The following is a 20,392-nucleotide window of genomic DNA, read 5'->3' as shown; positions in this document are numbered from 1 at the left end:
AGGTTCTCCTTTTCATCACAGCTCTTACTTAAACATACAATACCATATTGAAGTACAGACGTCACGGTAAGGTATACTAAACAGGGTCCATGCATGCTGAGCATACATGCTTGAGAAAAATATCTGTTCGAAACTAGAACTGAACTACAGTGTCAGATTAAATCAACAAATGCTATTTAAGCAGAGTTTGAACCCTAGATACAGGAAATATTCGGGAATTAGCTGATTTGAGAGAGACTGAAGTTTGTCGTGAAAGCCAAACAATATTGTGGAGGATTCATCACCCTTACACTCGATGTCTACAGGCCAAATGGCTGAGTATTTACGGTAGCCCCTAAGACCTCCATGGACTCTATTTGGGCAAGACGCGCCTTTTTAGGATTGGGAAACTTGTTCCGGACCTTAATATTATCTACTACTAGCATAGCATGTTTGTGGGGAGAGCGAGCGTAGTGAGATTCACATCCTAGATAATTGCCAGTAATCGAACTTTGAGCCTCCGAATCGTGCAGTTTCCTAGTCGCACCACGAGACGTAGCTTAACTAGCAGATTAGGGAAGTAGTAGCATAGACTTACAGAAATGCTGACAACTTCATTTGTTTTATACAGACATAGGTTATGTGTAGTTAACAATGATTAAATTATAGATCAATCAAAGCTTCGAATCATTGTGCCGATACAGGTTGCTACTTCTCTGACCTTGATCCAAATTACCAACATTTCAGAGATCTGAAAGTAAGATTACTCACCCATTAAGGCTAGACTTGACCAGATGTAAGAACAATCAACACAAAATGAGTGATGGATAGGATTAATTGACAAAACCATCCGCTATCGAGAGCTTTTATTTCTGCGGCCATTTATCATTTCCTGTCGTTCCAATAAAAGAATTGGAATATTGTTTTCCTGTAGAACGAATAATACGTGAATTTGGAAATTAATATTGGTGATTTATGTGAAGTGGTGGTGTGTGCGCAAGCTTTGTGTTAGTAGATAGAAGAGGGAACCGATACTGAGAGCAGAGAATTCAAGAGGTGTGTACCCAGTCGAGTGACGGGTGTTTTTCACTCCACCACGTATTCAGAGCTATTCGTCAGCTCTTTGGAATGGGTATTGGTACTACCACAAAGAGACGATTATATTACAGCATTGCAAGCTTCCCGCTTACAATCACTCGTTTTATTCTTAATGTGAGAATATAAGTATTTGAAATTAGTTACTAAAGTAACTGGCAGCGGGTGTATATGAGTTGTCAAAATACACATTCGTTTCGCTTGTGCGATCAATATTTTGAGTTACCACAGACAATATCTGTGAATACAGTACTTTCGTCCACCTGATAGGTTTATTTATTTATTTATTTATTTATTTATTTATTTATTTATTTATTTATTTATTTATTTATTTATTTATTTACCATCATAACTGCGCAGTTTAAAGTATACTTCTTCTGGAGACTAACATGGCTCGGGGTTCACTATCCCTACAACAGAATGAGTATCAGACTAATTCCTGGGAGGAAAAGTGACTAGGCTTAGAGCTAATCGAGGTCACAATTAGTGGAAAGCTGTATTTTTCTCTCCTCCAGGAGCCTCCGTTGACTGACTGTGCTGTTAATGAAAAATGCATGCATTGTCTTGTAAGGAGTATTTGCGAGTTAACTATGCCGTGACTGAACGTAACTCCAGAAGTAGTATTTTTTTAACATTAACGCATTTGTACACCTTTCTTTTTCATGTTCTTTTTGGTAATAAAGAAAAATGCTTGATTAAAAGTTAATTCGTGACATATTACATGGAGTTCTCTGTAAGAAAAATGTTGTGATATTTCTGTTGAGTCTCATTGTGACTGCAGTACTCTTACAAATAATGCAGTTTTCCATCCCAGATGCGCTGTAGGGAAAGCAAAAATCTCTAGTCCTCCCTTTTATTAAATTTTTAAAATCCTTACTCTTTAGCAATCGACTGTAAACGACTACGACGAAATAGTTGGTGTCTGCGAGCCGACAAACACACTAGCGGAAATGGAAATTGTTACACCATGAATTACCACTCCGATATTTATCAAACTTTGTGGAGATGTTCATCACGTAACCGGTATTAAATTATTAAACTTCCAGCCCATTCGGAACTGTTCATCACCATCATCATCATCATCATCATCATCATCAGTATGAGGTATGACCCCCATGGGCACGAATACACTCTTGTATTCGGTGTGGCATGGAAGCAAACAGCCTCCAAAGGGATTTCTTGCCATGCCTGAAACATTTATGTTGTGTCACTTCATGAAGATAGCTGGCTGGAAGCTGGTATGACCGTATACGTCTTCCCATCACATCCCAGGTATGCTCTATGGGTGACAAATCGGGGAACCTGGCAGACCAGTCAAGGATCGGTACATTCCTCAAGGCGTTTCTGATGTGATCTGCAGTGTGGGCTCTTGTATTATCCTGCAGGAATATGCTGTTTGTTACCCTCATCATGAAGGGTGTGGCAACAGGGTTTACGATTCTAGCCACATACTGGTGAACATTTACGCTCCCTTCAGCAAGTATCAAATCTGACCTGTTGTCATATCCAATTGCTCCCCACACCATAATTCCAGGAGTTGGAAAGGCATGTGCCTCGATAATCGCTTCTTCTTCTTGTGATCTTTCACCAGGTCGTCTACAGACATGTTCACGTCGATCTGACCTCCACAAACAGAAGCGATACTCATCACTGAACACCACAGAATGCCACTTGATGTCCCTGTTTACTCTGGCTCTACACCATGTAAATCTCGATTGTCTGTGGTTTGGTGTAAGCAGTAAACAACGCATGGCAACTCGAGATCTCAACCCAGCTTCCAGTAATCGGTTCCCGGCGGTTCGTGGTGACTCTCTGCCTATAACCTCTGGTTAGATTTCAGCTGTTGTCACCCGTCAGTTCGTCAGAGCCAGAAGACGAATCCTACGATCTTCACGTCATGTAGTCCTTCTGGAAGGACCCGTACCTGCTCTTCGTGCCACACTGTTATCCTGAGTCCAACTCTTCATCACTTGTTCTTCAGTTATTGCACTACAGCCAACTGCCTGCGCAATCTGTCGGTATGATGCTCTCATATCCTTCATGCCCATGATTCGATCTTTCACAAAGTCCGAAAGATGGCGATAAGCTGCCCGTGCACATCCTCTAGGCATACTGTGTTCTGTGTTGTGATCTGTACTTGAAAAGAAACGGTAACGTTAGACACACCCAACAGCCATCATGTGCACGTAACAGCCGCAATCTTTAGGAATGGCGTTTTCCTGTACTAACAATTACGTTGTATGAGGATAGAAGTTTAATCAACATATCTCTCAGGCATGGAAATACTAGGGTATAATTTTGGTGGTATTCGATCAAGGTATTCATGGTGTAACACTTTCCATTTCCCATTATGCAGCTCTTACTATTTACCCTTAATGTTTACTTCTATTTTGAACCATATTTCTAACTGTTGAACAACAGTTGATTTAAATGTGCTTTTGTGAGCGACTCAAATCATAATCATTCTATTTGATGACATTGAATGTATCGTACTTCATATCATGAAGGACTCCTTACAAATTATTAGTTTTTATTTGTATCATTCAGAAGTCCTCCACTTACGATGGAATCTTTCAAAACTAATCTTACTAGTTCTGGTCTTTTCCCGAGATAAATGATATTTTATTATGCTGCATTTCAGTATTTTACAAACACGTATTACTTCTGAATCCTAGTAGTCAACCACGTTCTAAGGACGTTCTTGTTTTAATACATTTTTCTCCATTATTATTATTATTATTATTATTATTATTATTATTATTATCATCATCATCATCACAAGTCCAAGAGAAAATTCATGTAGTACATTCGCACAACTTTGATGGTAGCTTCGTAAACCCACTGCAATTGAACTGGAAATGTATCTTTATATGGACAACGTACTCTGTAGACACATCTAGGAACTTCTGCATTGAAATTCTACCTTGAGAGGAAAACGTTTCTGTCTCCGTTTGCTAATGTCCATAATATTTTGAGAGTTGATGTTATATCTTTCTTTAAGAACTTCGTTTTCAAGCCGATAATACTTCCCATTCCAGATACCTTCTCAGTAGTCAGCACTGAATGTCCATTAATACTGTTTCGGGGAGTGGGAGTGGAATACCTGTCGTCAAAGCTCCTGCTGGCAACATCAGAATATCTGAAAGTGCAGCTGTTCGATCGAGGTGCGCCGCTGGCTCTTGGATAATCTCGCTTCTATACAGGAATCTTGTTTTCCTTGGAGGCGCTTTTTTTACATCCGTAAGAAAAGTTGCAGATGTTGGTTTCCCTTCTTTAGCATCCCCGTCGCTCTGCTTGTTTGCTCGCTTCTTTCCTCTGAAGAAACTTCTAGCTTTGAACCAGGAAAGACAGAAGTATCACGACTTTCTATGTAATTAGAAGCAAGTCCGTATTGATAACTGTCCCAGAGGTAAAACGCACTGAATTTTAAAAAAAATATAGTTTTATTCTGTATTTATTAATAGTAATATTTTACTTGGAACCAAACATGCTCTTCTGTGAATGGAAAGTTCCTTAATTACTCTTCCTAGTGAGCCTTCCACGTACTCTGATCTTGTCCAACTTTTACCGGCTTTTCTTTCAAAAGAATTGTACTAAGTTCTAATACACGAATGTACCCTCTGTAAGAGATAAAAGTTGCTTGTTTTAATCACAGTAGAAGTATGGACGTACAGAGGACGTATTCACTCTCTGAAATCGAGTTAGGAACTTGCTGTCTGGGACTAACTTGGAGGAACACATTCTTCATCTGTTTTGAAATTATTATGATCGGTACTGTTTTTATCTCGTTGTTCAACATAGAAACATCCCTCCCACAGTTATCGTTAAGATATTTTAAATCCCAAACAGTACACTAGAGAAATAATTCATTATCTGTCTGCTTCTGCCATTTTGTCAAATTCGCCGGTTTTCGTTGGCCTACTTAGTGTTGGAAATTCCCACAATCTCTCCGACACTGTCTACCTTTTATGAATTTCCATATCCGTCCTTTCTTTGGGCGTAAAATTTTTCTGAGCATTTTTCTTTATCCCGGATATCTGCAAGCCTATTCTTTCCCAATCACATCCAATGTTTCTAAAATATACAGGCACTCAGGTTTAACAACAGTGTCTAGATGCTTTATGATGCAACCTTTTTGTTGCAGATGTTCCGCTTCAGTTGATATGTTGTTTACAGTTTTCTCCCCCGCTCTTTAATAGTATTGTTTTCTGACCCATTCTCTTGCAATTTTTCTCACGAATACTTACAGCTATTAATTCTCTTTACTTTTTCGTCTCATAACTCCAGCAACTGATAGGCCATGAACTCAGTCCTCAGTCTTTACCAAAGACTTTAATATTACTTATCTAGACTCACAGAGCGCGCTGATGGTATGCGGAATATTGAACACTTTCGCGCATCGCCATATTGCGGGCGCTTCAGCTTCGAATACATGGCTAGCACGTGGTAATCTTTACAACCCTGGCATGTTTTCGATTTAAATCAAGCCTGTTAGTGGATCTGTTTTTGTATTATATGTGACGGAGTGAAAATATATTGTCAAATATTTTCAAGTAGTTTCGGCAATATTAGGCCTAAAGTTAGGCCTTACCTGTGGGATGGAAATATATTTACGAGGGTGAATTCGTGTGCAGCCTTCATTTGTACAGGTTGCTGTCGGAAGGGATCTGGTATTTCTTTTCACATGTGAGTAGAAATTGAACTGTTATAAAATAACTTTCATTTACCATAGGGCCTAATCGAGAACTAAACAGGTTTTATAGGGTGGTTGATTCAGGGAACGCATGGGCATGAAATTTAGAATATTTAGACTCCTTTTTTTTTTTTTTTTGACAATTCATCGGAGATAATTGTTTAGAACTAAACAGCTGTTCTGAAAAAGGCTACATATTTTTCACACAAACTGTGTTGCGGTATTACAAATTTGATAAACCTGGGCGTAGAATCCGTAAGGTATGATTGATAGAACTTGATAAAACCTTTTAACATTAGGATAAGGTATTGCTTCAAATGATCAATTATCTGAAAAATGATTTTTTTAATTATTATTATTATTATTATTATTATTATTATTATTATTATTATTATTATTATTTCAAGTTGCTTTACGTCGCACCGACACAGACAGGTCTTATGGCGACGATGGGACAGGAAAGGGCTAGGAGTGGGAAGGAAGCAGCCGTGGCCTTAATTAAGGTACAGCCCCAGCATTTGCCTGGTGTGAAAATAGGAAACCACGGAAAACCATCTTCAGGGCTGCCGACAGTGGGGTTCGAACCTACTATCTCCGGAATACTGGATACTGGCCGCACTTAAGCGAGTATCGTATGTCTTCATTTCTCCAATTTTTCCCATTTGCTTTATAATAAAATAATACAATTGTTAATACTCTATTCCAGAAAAATCTGACAATATAAAGTCTAAATAAAGCTCATTACAATCTTGTCAATCCTAGTCTACAGTAGAAAACGCTAATCAAAATAACTGTTCACTATGATATTAATTCTTTTGTTTGCAAGTGCTTTCAGTTTCATCTATTTTATTTCTGGTGTAAATCATGGTGCGCATATTAGGGAAAAATTAGAACGCACTTTCAATTTTTATGTGCTCAGATAATGTTAATTCAGAATGAGTTTGTAAAAGCATTAATATTTAAGAAGATAATATTATGAGGAGGGTTTTACGTCTTAAATGATAGCACTCTTACTTAAGCCTAACCGAGCAAGTTGGCCGTGCGGTTAGGACCGCGCAGCTGTGAGCTTGCATCCGGGATATAGTGGGTTCGAACCCCACTATCGGCAGCCCTGAAGATGGTTTTCCGTGGTTTCCCATTTTCACACCAGGCAAATGCTGGTGTTGACTTTAATTAAGGCCATGGACTCTTCCTTCTCATTCCTAGGCCTTTCCTACACCATCGTCGCGATAAGACATATCTGTGTCGTTGCGACTAAAAGCAAATTGGTAAAAATAAAACTTAAGCCTAAACTACGCAGAGAAACTCAAGTTAACCTTAGACATTCATTTCATTTTAAGAAATACACAATGGAAGACTAGCACTAGTGTAACAAATGTCAGGCAGCATTTACCTAAATCCAAATCACACAATAATGATAACTTCTGCTCATCCAGTTACGTTATTTCGTATCCAAACCAAACCAAACCCCATGACACAAGAGGCCAGAAAGGCCATGGCCTACCAAGCTACCGCTGTTCAGCCTGAAGGCCTGCAGATTACGAGGTGTCATGTGGTCAGCACGGCGAATCTTCTCGGCCGTTATCTAACCGTCAGATAGCCCCGCAATTGTAATCACGTAGGCTGAGTGGACCTCGAACCAGCTTTCAGATCCAAGTACAAATCTCTGACCTGGCCGGGGATTGAACCTGGGGCATCCGGGCAAGAAGTAGACACGCTACCCCTATACCGCAGAGCCGGCATTTCATATTCATAAAATGATAAAACATGTATCTGATTGTTTTAGAAAGATTTCTGCAGTCATCTACTTTTTAAACAATGTGTGCAGAGAACTGAGTAAAATTTGCTGTAGGCCTAATGACTTATCAGAGAGGAATCATAAGCTATAAACCTTTCATAGAAAGATTTTGTTTCATATGTTTCCTTTTTTGTTGATATTGAAGGTTATTGTTATCGGTACAGGAGTTTGTAAATATGTGTTCTCCAGTCTGCTGAGAGACAGGCAGTTTTTATCTCACACCATGTAATCATACTTAAGTTGTAGACTGCTTTTTTAACATGTCTTCTTATTTTCAATAAAGCTAAATTGTAGAGTCTAGGTTTTTCAAGACACAGATTGTCACGTGATCCTCGTCCGTTGAATCTGGCCTTCTTGCCATATCCATGTTCAAACACATCAGTTACAAACATGACCCTTATATTAAAGTGAGCGACATGATCATTTTCGAGGTACCGCAAGTGTATTTTTGTAGTAGTGTATTTTTCAGTCTTCTTATTCAGTCTGCTAAAGTTTATTTTAGGTGCGCCATCTATGGGCTATCCAAAGGATTTGTGTAGATTGCTCAGTTTTGCTATAGAAATATATTTTAATATTACCACAGTCTTCATATTATGTATGTTTGTTGCGTGTGTACACGGTAGTCGGTATAGGCTGTCATTAATTTTGTAGGGCGGATGTTTTCATGCGTGCGAAATTAAGTTAAAGCACGAATTCCATACGATCTCTTCGTCAAGCTGAGGAGCGCCCGCAACATGGCGGTACGCGCATGGACATGTCTTCCCCAGTCATACGCTACTGCTCAGCCAGTGGTGTGGGGCCTTGGTCTTTACCAACGAAATTTGAGGCTCGGTATTCGTTCCTATCATCTAGAGTTCTTCAGTCTTTTTCTTAGCAGTTGCTATATTGCTTGTGATTATCACTATATCATCAACGAATTCCAAACAATGTATGCTTATACTCTCTTTACCTCTCCCAATCTTGAAAGTCTCCTTCATCCATTCCCTGGCGACTTTTCCAGAATGCAGTTGAAGATGGTCTCCTTTTCTTACACCCATTTTGATTTCGAAGGGCCCAGGGATCCCCCCCCCCCCCCCCTGAACTTTAGTGTGAAGTAAGTTGTGCTGATCGTTTGTCTGATTTAAATTTGTCTTGTTGTTTTCTCCAAACTGTTCTAGAGCTCCCATCAAGTTTTTTTCTCTTGATGGCATCATATGCCTTTCTGAAGTCCACAAAAACTGCCACATATTTGTTCTGCCCCAGTATCTTTTATTATATGAAACTCTTAAGGTTGTTCTGCGCTTAGCATACCATTCCGCCTACTTGATATTCTCTCAGTTCTGAATCTAGTATACCTTCTGCTACAGTTAGTGATGCTTTAGAGAAAATCCTATATGGGACCGAAACTATAAATATTCCTCTGTCTGGCAGTCTTCAGGGATCCTCTCAGTTTCCCATATGTTCCCTAGTAATAGAGTTAGATATTTTATTACTTCTGTAGGCGCCATTTTCAGGAGTTCTGCTACGATGCGACCTTCATCCGCAGCTTTGTTGTCCTTCAACCCTTGAATAATCTGGGTCACTCCTTCTGCATTATAAAATATTCTTCACACCATGTCTTGAAACTCAATTCGTCCTTCTGCAACATAATCATCTCTCATTTCTCCTGGCGATTTTGGTTTGACAGTGTTTGGTTGCCACACGTAGCTCTGTGAGAGTGAAAAGTCTACCAGAATTGCATTATTTTTCAGAAGAATGTCTGATACAGACACAGGCATCTTTACCAGGTTGAAATTCAGTCCGGTGTACAGTAAAACACGAATCAATCTCGCTTCTCTTTATAAGTGGGAAACACGGAATTTGAAATTGTCCCTTCGTTAAGTGAACGGTAATTGGATGTACAACGAAACACTCTACATATTCATCCTATTTTGTAAAGAGAATCCTGCACTACACTAACACATATAATAATAAAAACAAAGAAATGTTAATTGTAAAACCCTGTTGGGCAAGTCATGAAAGTTCGATGGGTAATGCTTGCTTTATTAACATCAAGCTGTTCGAACTACGAATACTATCATCATCATCATCATCATCATCATCATCAATGTCACACTCCAGTCGCCCGGGTGTGGTTTACGAATACTATAGTAATAAAATACATTACTGCAGAAAATAAAATTTTACAGATGCCTTTTCATAATATTATTTCTTGAAAACACCAACGAACGTCTTGAATAATACTGAAAGCAGAAGAGCGTACAATGAAACTATCATGTAAACCCGTCTCATGCCGCTATGTGGATGCACCAAAGCTATGACGTCATCTGTCTGGAACTGTCAACACTAGAAGGTCCGAACTAACCTATCGAGGGGGCCGTACCTTATCCAATTGCATTTACCATCATTCACTTCATTTTCATCAGCTCCTCGGCTGCGGTTGGCGTCAGGAAGGGCATCCGACCATATATATTCATCTCACTTCATCCCCGATCCCGTACGAGGCAGGACTACGTAAGTAATAACAATAATAAACAGAGCCAGCCCGCTCTTACCTAGAGCCCTGGTATTCGAAATGTTCTGACACTATTTACTGCTGCTGTATTTTATCACCTTGTGAAGAATGAGTATTAATCTCACACCTACGCACATCGTAGTGAGATCCTATCCACAGCTTGCGTATACCTACAGGGAGACATTTCTATCTACGCAATCATTAATCTAAGCTCTGAGTAATTCATGCACTTACTTTAATTATCGCACCCATGTAAATCAACTAATCCCCTCATGTGAATTTCAGTGACCACACGAACACAACATTACGCAACAAATCAGACGTATAATCATAGCATAAATGTACACACAACCTGAAAAACATAATGTTAACTCTACTTATAATCATGAATGGTACAATTTCTCTCATTCATCATTTATCAACTCTTTTACACATGCTGACTGCGACACAAATAACATCGAACCTAACATCTGTTCTCCTCGCTATTCCAAATCATTCATTTTCAGGCTGACTTTGAAGTTCCTGCATGATATTTCTCGAGATTATACTACTATCCTCTAATGATATGCGGAGGATAAAGAAAGTTTCATCTCAGATAACTAGTGATAGGTGTGGGTGCTACTATCAAGACATAGGCCTGTAACACACAATAACGCGCCTTGGGGTTTTACAACACTGCCTCGTTGGAAATACCTACATTCGCCGGACACACAGTATATCTGGCCACTGTTCTCGTCGGAAATTCATTACATCGACGGAATCAGTTTACTAGATCTCATGCTCCTCAAAACTCGCGCACATTATTTGGAGATATCGCTCTACTCTAAGAAACACTCTAGCAACACTGACCAAGTCTACATCATCTTGAAGAATAACACTTTATCTGCACTCACGGCCTTTATCGATGATCCTTCTCATACAACACTCGTAATAATCCACACGCCTATCCATAATCCCTAGTCTTACAATAAACACAAGTTATTCACATTCCAACGATGTCTAAATTTGATCATATCTGACTGTAGCTGTCAGTTTAACATTGAACTCATTTGACGAATTCATTACGAGCAATTTCCAATTTTATTCGACGATCACTCTGAATTAAATTATTTTCTATAATTGTAAAACACACAGTGAACTCTGTTAAATCCAATACTATTTCCTCCCTACATTATATTAAACTGCCTGAACTGTTAAGATGACACTACACAAAATCAACAAATCAGCGTGCATACTATTCGTCTCTCTATACCACTCAAAACCTGGCTTCGATTCAACGATACCGTACGGTTTACTCTGCCATGTTGTCAGTTGAAGTTACAGCAATATAGGTTCCTTCCATCATCTCGGCATAGCAACTGCGGTCCATCGGTCGACTCTTGCTGCCTGGAACTGATTATACTGCGTCTCTGTGGAACCTTGTCGTTTACACCGCAACTCTTCCGTTACTCTCTCGTAGCCTGGTAACACTTCATCAGTTGTGTCACCCACTCTATCTGCATTCAGTTTCGTGTATTTTGTTTATGGTCACTCAAACTCCTCATAACGATTATCGTTAAGTCTCTCTATCTGGCCTATTTTATGCCACTAATATCCCAGATTGTCTCTATATACATTCAGTGTTCAGTGTCATGCTTCGACTCCTGACGCGGTTGCCTCGACAGAAAACTAACCCTCACGGTCATGATATAGTTTCTTTACTGCATTATTGGAGTTCGGTTTCGACGCACGCGTACTTTGTTCTCTAATATTTGCTTAGCTCAGTATCACAATGCGAATTAACTCTCAATCTAATCAACTCTTGACTAAACGTCCCCATTGACGGCCAACAGTACAGGCTATAAGACTGTCTAATCTATCTGCATATTCATATCTTGATAACTCTCTAACGGTTATTCATCATGTATCATCAACTATACTTGAGCGTTCAGTCCATCCGAATAGTCTCTATCTTAAACTAAATACAAATTTTACTACGTATTTGGAAACTCGTAGATGTTTAAGTTCACATCACATAATCCATTCTAAGTTCATATATGAAAAATACAACTATAAGACACAAGTAAAGTCCCGTGTAACTTGATCACAAGTAAAATCAGAAAAGACTTCAAAACGGACGATTTTAAACGATCAAACGATTTAGTCTAAATGAAAAGACTATCGATCAGTAAGACGCCTTTGCAGCTCCTGTCTAGTCTCCCTATCACATCGCTTGAGTTTTTTGTTTTTGTTGAGGGCGAGTACCTGAGAGTGCCTAGCACTTGGAAGACTGATAAAATGATAATTCCAAAACCAGGGAGGGACAGAATACCCTGTTATCACGCATATTTAAAATATTCGAGAGTGGGGGGGGGGGGGGGGGTTCCAACCATGATTTGTTTACTGAGGCTTTTTTGCGATTAGTTATTAGAATTCGCGGGTGATTTCCTCTTGCTGGCGACTCAGCTCCCCACTCTTGTCACGCGGATTAGAACTTCAGCCTTCTACCCTCTTGTCAAATTTGCCGGTTCGCTTTGGATTACTTAGTGTTGGAAATTCTTACAATCTCTCCGACACTGGTTATCTTATGTGAATTTCCATATCCGGCCCAGATTTTCTTAAAACAGCTTCTGGAATATGACTGTATTGTCTCTACTGTATTGCCAGGCGCTCTTGGCTAGCTCCATCATCTCTTCATATTTCTTTGACGGTTTTGTGCCCATCGTCAGTTCCTATTGTCGGCGATCGTTCACAGAGCTGCTGCTCCTCTTGTCAAAACGGCGCACAAGACCTTGCTGCCTTGAGTCATTTCCGTACAGTTTATATCTGACCTAATACCCATATGAAACAATTACTATTGCATTTGATTGTCTATATTTAGCACGACGCAACATGGGGTCAATATTTTCTATTATTAATCTCGCCTGTAATTGAATTTTGAAAACTTCTAAAATGAAGTGTCCCTCAAACAATGTCCATAAAACTGGATACATTAAGTCAGCAATTCTTTTTTCAATGAATCCACTGAATTGTTCCTTTGTCCGCTGTGATTTCATTAAATAATGGAATGGCGTATGGCTTTTAGTGCCGGGAGTGTCCGAGGGCATGTTCTACTCGCCAGGTGCAAGTCTTTTGATTTGACGCTAGTAGGCGACCTGCGCGTCGTGATGAGGATGAAATGGTGAAGAAGATGACACATACACCCAGCCCCCGTGCCAGAGAAATTAACCAATAAACGTTAAAATTCCCGACCCTGCCTGGAATCGAACCCGGGACCCCTGTGACCAAATGCCAGCACGCTAACCATTTAGCCATGGGGACGGGCATTTCATTAAATAATTGTTCTGAATTGACAATGCTTCACTGAACTCCTTAATACCCTCTTCTCCCCTCAGGAACGTTTTTCAAATTACTGTATATCTTCCTCGATTTTTAAATGAATATGAGACGAGCGGATAAGAATATCTCGCTGTTGATAACTGTGCTGACTTTGCTGGCAGTGTTTTGATTGGCTAATATTCCTACCTTAGCTCCTCCGTATATTCCTTTAATTTTAATTTTTGGTTAGTTTACATAGTGTAAGAAAAGAGTGCACAAGAGTAGTCTACTGAAAGAAATGTGACACTAGTGGGTACAAAAGCAGACACCCCAAAACAGAGTACATGTTCTTTTAAATTCTGTGACAAAATTGTTTATTTTCTGCAGCAAAACGTGTCATTAATATTTTATCTGGGACATTTCTTTTAGTGGTGACATAATCTGGGTGAGAAGGAGCAACGTAGGATTAGAGTTGGCAAGTGTGTAGAAGTGGAGATAATACTGGAGGGAGAATTCATTATCGTGATAATGGAGGCTGAGAGAGAAGAGGATAAGAGAATACCTTAATTGGGATATAATGAAAAGAATACAGGGCGACAAATGAAGCCCAGCTCAGCCATTGAGCAGGGGAAGCTAATAAAAGGTGACGGGAAGACAGAGGGAGATTAGGTGTGTCACTTGTGTCACAAGCGTTTACCAGGCTTACTACGAATTACGAATAATGGCAAGAGAGATTTCACTGTAAGGCTAACGTACCTATGTAACCAGCTTCCCCCGGTCAAGTTTCTAATGACGATGGGCATGCTAAATTATAAAATCAACAATTCCTTAGCTATATGGAAACACTGTAATATCTCCCTGGCTTGTCGAATTAATTAAATATATCTGATTATTTGTTTCCCTTCTCCTGCTAAGTGACTGCTGCTCAGCTTGATGATCGGGCTGAGTAGCTCAGATGGTACAGCGCTGGCCTTCTGAGCCCAACTTGGCAGGTTCGATCCTAGCTTAGTCCGAAGGTATTTGAAGGTAATCAAATACGTCAGCCTCGTATCGGGAGATTTACTGGCACGTAAAAACTCCTACAAACAAAATTCCGACATCTCGGTGCCTCCGAAAACCATAAAAATATAGTTAGTTGGACGTAAAATCAAATAACATTATTATTCAGCCCGCAGATCACATGACACGTGGTCAGCACGATGAATCTTCTCGGTCTTTATTTGTAGTCATGTAAACCGGGTCGCTATTTCAACGTCAGCCACAGTCACACTCTTATGTAACTCCCTTGGTGTACGGGGGTTGGGGGGGGGGGGGCACACAGGGATTAATGAAAGTTCGTACGGCCAAGCAAATTGTCAGTTAGCTCCTCAGTTGTTCTCACGTTGGATGAGTAGACCTTGAACCAGCCCTTACATCCAGATAACAAATCCGTGACTAACCTCCGAGTAAGAGGCAGGCTCGCTACTTGTAGACCGCGGGATCGGGGAAATCCTTATGAAATAAATTTCAGTCTGCAGTTCCTCCCATACTCTACCATAATATCAAAATAGGAACTTTATCGTCCCATCGTGAACAGGGACACTGGTAGAGAAAAACCTGCCCATCTCGCGCAGAGTGTACTGTTTATTGTGTCTCATTGAGTGTAAATGGCTTTAATACTAAGAAGGTCAATATAAACTTGTCGTGTCGCTGACACGGCGCCGCCCGCAATTAGTACACGGTGAGCGAACGGTCCGATCTAAAATCGAACCGCGACCTCACAATACAGGGAGTGGGGTAGAAATAAGAATTATAGAGTCAAGAAAAGGGAAAACAATCCCAAAGTATCACAGTAAAATAATTGAACAAAGAAATAATTGTAAGATATAGCCTACATTGAGAATATTAAGACGATGCAGTTCTGAAAAGTTGAAACCAACCAGGCATGGTGAAATATTTGAGTATACACAGGATGTTTGTGCCTCCCTTATCGCGATATGTACACCGTCAAAGGACAACGAGGCGAAGCTTAGGCTCCTTAGAGAACGCATGTATACCGGAAAAGTTTCAAATATCCAAGCGTCCAGAACAATGGAAAGATTATAACTTCACCAAGGAAGGGATATTACTGACCAATAGGAAAACGACAAATCAGAATCACGAGGAGTTCGAAGTCATCGGGGCATGGTAATTTCGAGAGCAACGAGGTGACTTAAGGGGGGACAAAAGAGATTATTCAGTCAGTTTTTGGTAATCAGCAGAGTTGGAAACAGAGGTCGGGAGCGGGGAAGTCCTGTAGGACAGTAAGCCGGTCAGGTTGCGAAACAGTATTCAAGTAAGAGCTCGAAGTCAGAATTACCAGAGACTGGTAACAAGTATTCCAGTGTGCCGGGAAATCATCTACACTTGGATGATAGAGTATTAGGTCGAGGAAACACTCGAGCGGATTAGTTAAGCCGCAAGAACGAAAGGAAAACCTTTTAGAAGCAACAGACGACCAGGGAATAGTACAAGTAATTGGGCAAAGATCCGATACCTACTCATAATCGTCTAACTGCAATCTAAGACATTACTTAAGGGAAGTGGCTGTCAAAGACTTTGGCTGTTCATTTACCGACAAGTGAAGGTCTCTGGAGGAGCCCACTTGATAGTCGCTACTCAATACGGAAGTAGTTCCAGGGAAAGCATCGCTTTAGAGGCGAAGAGTATCCATATTATAGACTCGAGCGGGGAAAAGTTGGGAAGAGGTGACCACGGAGGCAGTAGATCCAGTACACCCAGTGAACCCTACATAAAGGGAGTCACACAGACAGTAGCAAGTAGAAGTAACAGAACTGCATCCTCTTGGGAAACAGTGAAGGAAGTAAGGAGTTCAGTGAGTGTTCGTGTGCGCAAGTGAACGTATAACTTGAAGAGAGAAGATGTCGTGGAAGACATCCTTCTCTAGGAAGATAAGTATCAACTAGTACTAACAAAAGTACAGATAGGGAACCAAAGACTTCCTAGGTAGCTCTAAAGTGTAAAGATTAAGGAAGTTCCCTTGAAACAAGACAAATCTCATCAGTTGTATAAAGTTGTATATAATTGTAAATTAATGTACAGTGCGTTCAATACTTTTTCAATATAGTTGATTCGGCAATAAGTCACCCTTAACTGGTGTTGTCATTGTACAGGTTTAAGTGCATTTAGAACCCTTTCCAGTCCCCAGCCTGCCATATTCGTAGGACATGACAATCTACCGTATTTCCCGAAGTATAAATAGGCCTTAAAATGGGGTGTGTCTTATGTAACGAAGTTACAGATTTGTTGAGCCCTTTTTTCTTTTTCTTTATTTTCGAATCCTTACAATTTTGGAATGGGATGTACCCTCAAATAGGATTTTGTTCAGAGAGATGAAAAAACGAGTGAAAAAGAGAGGGCATGAAAAAACACACAGCACTGTAGTACTTGCGTGCTAGGCTGCCGCCGATGATAATCTTCAAGAGAAAGGCTGTCTACGGAAAGGATACCAACAGTTGTGGTTCTGCGCGTGTATGAAAAGGGTTGGGTGGATGAAAATGGCATGAAAACATGGACTGGTAACATGTGGGGAAGAAGGACAGGTGCGCTATTAAAGATTCTCTTACCGAGCTCGATAGCTGCAGTCGCTTAAGTGTGGCCAGTATCCAGTATTCGGGAGATAGTAGGTTCGAACCCCACTGTCGGCAGCCCTGAAAAGGGTTTTCCGTGGTTTCCCACTTTCACACCAGGAAAATGCTGGGGCTGTACCTTAATTAAGGCCACGGCCGCTTCCTTCCCACCCCTAGCCCTTTCCTGTCCCATCTTCGCGGTAAGACCTATCTGTGTCGGTGCGACGTAAAAACAACTAGCAAAAAAAGATTCTCTTTTTGTATTTGATTAGTTTCGATCACACTTGGAGTCCATCCAGTTGTGCAATACTGAATTTTCTATTTTCTCAGGAGGACTATTCTTTCTATCACAGTCCCTTGATGTTTCAATAACCAAACCTTTTAAAGGGTTCATTAGAAAATATTGGAACAAATGGATGATGGATACTGACTACTATCACACGTGTGTACGCGTGGTGAAGGTATCATGGTCAGAAATACATGAACAAATTGCCATTGCATGTTTTCTTAAGTGTGTGATGACTCATGCCCCTTAATGGAAGTGAGGATGGGCGATGATGATGATGATGATGATGATGAGGAGGAGGAGGAGGAGGAGAAGGAGGAGGAGGAGGAGGAGGAGGAGAAGAAGGAAGAAGAAACGGAAGTCGATGGTAACGATGACGTGACTGGAGGAAAAGATTCAGATGTCAATGCCATGGATTTTGCAACTTTCTAAAAGGTCAGTGCACTATTAAAAACCTACAGTATTTTTTTTGATAGCTACAGTATTTAGTTAAATATTAATATTTTTAAATTAGTCATTCTTTTAATTTTGTTTTAGGGTGCGTCTTATACACCAGAAAATACGTTGACCCGAGTGAGTAGGCTACGCGGGTCGGGGCACGTCGCTGTCAGCTTGAATTCGGGAGATGGTGGGTTCGAACCCTACTGTCGGCAGCCCTGAAGATGGTATTTCGTTTTTTCCCATTTTCGCAATAGGCAGGTGCTGGGACTGTATCTTAATTAAGGCCACGGTCGCTTCCTTCCTACTAGTAGCCTATTCGTAACCCATCGTCGCCGTATGACCTGTCTGTGTCAATGCAACGTAAAACAAATCGCATTTGAAACCATCCCAAATATTTACACATTCTACTGCAGTCACTTTAGACATGATTTTCATCGGTTATCTGGGACCGTCACTTTTTCACATCTCCACTACGATGCAGGGAGATTTTCTTATAGGCTATCATCAAAACACATGCATATCAACTCTCCCAACGGTCATGGGAAAATAGCTTTTCTTCTTAACGACATGGCAATGTGGTATATGACTATCTAAATCAAAAAACATCCGCGAAAACTAAACTGCATGAAACGTGAACAGTTCTGCTGGCGTGATATTCCTCGGGGCCACCTGAGCCACGCACAGTACGGCCTCAAGTCTCATATGATAACATAGGAGTCGGTCATAATCTGTATATTTGCGGGATATGGTTCCCCACCAACACTGACCCTAATGCTGCTTGCGTCGCTATAATTTAATCATAGCGATCAGAGGCGTATAAACACAAAATATCACGTCTGTCGGGAACGTTAGCAGGTAACAAGGGCATTAAATGATAAATATCATTAACATTAAAATATCAGTAGATTACATGGAAAGAGGAATAAAGTGCTTAAGGCAGCACGCACAAATCGCAATGAGTTTTGAGGCAAGTCCATAGAATTCTAAAAGTTATATAAGGCCAAAATATATTCAGAAATATTATAGGCTAGATGTATATTACTGTGTCAGTGTACGTGTTTCGTTCTTAATCATATGATTTCAGTGTACATTACATCATATACCTAGGTTATTTCGATTAATTCTGATATGTAGTGAACCGAACTGCAACAACCTTCAATTCATTTAGATAAATGATGTTTTACTGTATACTGTAACAACCCCCTCGCGTACTGCCACCATCGCGATCACTTCAATTGAGCTTCCTTTATTGATCAGTTTTCGTGCCCTTACCTCCTCAGTATCGGAAATTCCATCAACATTTTCTCGGAGCTTGATGGTGAAAATTAATTTGAACTTTCAAGAAATGTTTAAACCCTTGAAAACTATGATTCTTTAATTTAGAAATAAATGTTATCCGCCGGGTGAAATAAAGCTTAAACTAGCTTACTTGTGCACTTCGACTTCTAGGCGCAATTTCGAATCTCCCAGCTCTGGACCCTCGTAGAATTTTGGGCGTTTTTCTAGGAATCTTTGGGGAGAAGGTATGAGGTTTTCTGGTACCAAGTTTTAAATTTTTAGGACGCCTGGAATGCCTCGGTAATTCACGTCTGTTTTCATTTTTACCTACCCTCATATATTCGTAACACTTCTTGATTAGATGTTTTTTGTAGTCGTATAACGAGAGCTCCAGAATTCATCTAGAGAGAATCTGGAACTTGAATTGTATTTATTTTGACTAGTTAGCGAATAACTACAAAACTGAATAATTAATTATGATAAAAGTGCATGAATATAAATCAAATGAAATATATAGATAATGTATTCAAATGGTAATGTATTCATATGCTCTACTGAAAACAAAATTTCCAGCTCGTAAATATACTAGTTTATTTTTGCATTAAACTCTTTGGACCATAGTCTCTCAATATATCGGCTGTCGGCTTTATTAGAAAAGCACAAGTACGCCCGTGCGGACTTTAATCAAATATATTATTACTGAACAGGTTTTAGTGCGCTGTTCAGATTAATTTAAATAAAAAGAAGGGCGTAGAATATACGTTAAAATAGTGCAAAAAACAGCTGTTGATAGTTTGAAGTTTCCGATATTTTTCTACTGGATTGGTCATTGGAGCCATTAGTCATTAATATTTTCCGACTACCTCCAACAAGAGCAGTATATGTAATGTTATATTCAAAATATCCCATGGAGGATGTTTTCCAACTTTTTTCTTGCTAAGGATCGACGGGACGTAGCGTGCTTCTAGAAGAATGCCGAGTAGAGCAATCCATTGCTCTGAGGAGGTCAAACTGCGAAGCAAGTATCGGAACATGTTTGGTAGAGACTGGAGTGTACCTTCCCGTTATCCAGAGCGCTCCGTTAAGTATTACGCTCATTGTTTCCATTGTTCACGTTGAGGGCATCAAGAGAACACACAGGAGAGCTAATTTAATTAGTATAAGCGTTACTCGCAAGTCTCGAGTACTGTAAGGATGCTGGGGCGTATATTGGCGGCAAACCAACACTAATCATTACACAGTGTTATTACTTTGATTCTGTCGCGCAGTTATTTAAATAGAAATAAATGATGGAATAACTGAAAAATATATTTAGGTAATTCGATGTGTTAGTAAAATGTACTTCAGTTTTTCTACGAAAGTACGGAAGAACAGTGTTCCGGTCAAGAAAAATGCTATTGCAAAATTGACGAAACTGGGAAAA

Source organism: Anabrus simplex, chromosome 1, assembly GCF_040414725.1.
Source record: "Anabrus simplex isolate iqAnaSimp1 chromosome 1, ASM4041472v1, whole genome shotgun sequence".
Classification (NCBI taxonomy): Eukaryota; Metazoa; Arthropoda; class Insecta; order Orthoptera; family Tettigoniidae; genus Anabrus; species Anabrus simplex.
The sequence above is the reverse complement of the archived record's forward strand: the minus strand, read 5'-3'. Positions refer to the sequence as shown.